Raw genomic sequence first — 2509 nt, forward strand, 5'->3', positions numbered from 1 at the left:
ACCGCACCGGCAGCGGCCGCGGCACCGCCGGGACCAACCCCGGGACCGCGCCGGGATCACCCATGGCACACCGAGAGCACCCCCGGGACACCGGCGCCCCAGGAATCTGGGATCGACAGCACCCCCGGGATCGCCTACACCCCGGGGCACGGGCACCCCAGAGTCACCCTCAGCACCCCCGGGATCACCGGCGCTCCCCAGTCACCCCCGGAATCACCCCCGGAATCACCGGCGCTCCCCGATCACCCCCGGGATCACCCCCAGGATCACCGGCGCTCCCAGATCACCCCCGGGATCACTCCCAGGATCACCCCTGGGATCACCGCCGGCGTCACCGGTGCTCCCCGATCATCCCCGGGATCACCCCCAGGATCACCTGCACTCCCAGATCACCCCTGGGATCACCGCCGGGGTCACCGGCACTCCCAGATCACCCCCGGGGATCACTGACACCCCTGGGCAGCACAGGACACCAACACCTCAGGGATCACTGGCACCCCGGGATCACTGGCACCCCAGGACAACCCCAGCATCTCCCCCAGGATCACAGACACCCCCGGGATCATCCCCAGGACAACCCCGGCCACCAGCACCCCCCAGACCCACCCTGGTCCCCCGCTCTAAGGAGAGCACTGACCTCCCCAGGCCCTGCCGGCCTCTAGGCCACGTTTCAGAGAGAAATGCCACAAAATCACTAAAAACTGCTTCTCGTCCTTTCACAGGTCATTTTATTTCACCAACTTCCCAAACTCTGGGAAGAGCTCCTGAGCCGGTGCCAGAGCACCCCGGGATACCTGCCTGCTTTCGGGGTGCAGTAGGACCTTTCCACTCATGCACGAACCTCAAAACTACATTTGCAGCATACAAAATTTGAGTTTTCTTGGTGTTTGGTTGGGGTTTTTTTTCCAGATTTGGGACCATGGCGTGAGCAGCAACGGCGCAGGGACCTGCGGGGATGGGGTGGGGGGCACTGAGCAGCACCTACACGGAAGCACGAGGGGGAAGCAGAGGTGGGGTGGATAGAGGATGGGGTAGAAGTGTTTTCTTGGGAAGTTCAGTCTGGGCTTAACTCCTAGCAGCTTTATAAGCCTTTGAAAATTGATAATTAAAAAGAAAAGGTGATTTCTAGGCTGATAGCCATGGCACTTCTGGGGAGCAGGTGCTGGTACAGCAACATGGGCGAGCTGCAACAAATTAAACCAAAGAGAACAGCTTGGACTAATTAATTTCCTGGTGTTCCATGTAAATGGGTGCAGCACGTGGAAAAACTCCGACCCGGGATGCTCCTGCTGTGGCTGGTGCCAGTTTTGGCAGTGGGGGCTGTTTGTCCCCCATCTCATCGCTAGGTGAGGTCCAGCCAGCATCACCCCATAAAGCTCCAGCCAAGTGCCAGCGGGTTTTCCAGTAATCCCAAGTGCTGTGCCAGCGGGTTTTCCAGTGACCTCAGTGATTTGCCAGCAGGTTTTCCAGTAATCCCTGTGATTTGCCAGGCTTCGGCCAGGGTGTTCCCGGTGGTCACAGATCACAGGTGCTGCATTTTGGGATTTTCAGCATGATTCTTCCAACTCCCAAAATAATTTCAAAGCTTTCGGGGCTCCCTGACCTCCTGGGGGGATAAAGAAGCGACTCCTGCCCGCAGCAGCTCTGAACACAGGCCGGACCCTGGGCATTTGCCACTCCAGTGAGCAGCACCCGCTGTGGCTGCAGTGACAGAGGGCAAACGCTGAGGACCACCCAAAATGTGTAGCAGGCACAAAAATCCTGGATGACACTTTTATTCCTTGCAGGGATGAGGAGCGGAAACCCTGAGGAGGAGCCGGACACCAGAGCTCCTTTGGGCAGGAGATGGGACCCTCTTGGCTGAATGTGTGGTGTATAAACTTAAGCGTGTGCTGAGCTGGAGTCAGCCTCCCACCTCTGCTGGGGTTGGGGGAGGAAGAGGAGGAGGAGGACTTCCAGCAGGCTTTCAGCATGCTCTGCTCAGCAGGTGAAGATACCGTGGCCTCGTGAAGCAGCACAGTATCCTCCAGAGCCTGGAGGGCACCAGGATCTCACTCTGGATCTGAATCACCTTGGTGGAAAGCAGAGGGCTGGGGTGGGGAGGCTGCCATGGATCAACGCTGCTGATGGAAACGTTTCTCTGCTGTGTGCGCCTCTCTAGCCCCTTCCTCTCTCCAGAAGGGCAAATGCCCTGGGGTTGCTTTGATCCACGGGGAGGACTCACTCTCACCCAGACTTGGCTTCTCAGGATCCACCCCGAGCGCATCAAACTAGCAAAGATGTGACTTAACACTTGGGCAAGAACGAGCCCGGGAGGCCATTGCCTCCAGCACTGGGAAGGAGGGAGGTAGAAGCAGCCCCAGCAACACACTTCTCAGTCCCAACGCTGCCTTTTCCAGAGATGCTCTGAAAAACAAGCCCTGGCTTGCTTCTTGTCCAAACAGCAGCTTTGATTACCAATAACTCTCAGTCCAGCTGCACAAAAATTGGGTGGTTTGGGAGTTTTTTT

This window comes from Athene cunicularia (assembly GCF_003259725.1).
Source record: "Athene cunicularia isolate RWA chromosome 2 unlocalized genomic scaffold, athCun1 chr2_part1, whole genome shotgun sequence".
Taxonomy (NCBI): domain Eukaryota; kingdom Metazoa; phylum Chordata; class Aves; order Strigiformes; family Strigidae; genus Athene; species Athene cunicularia.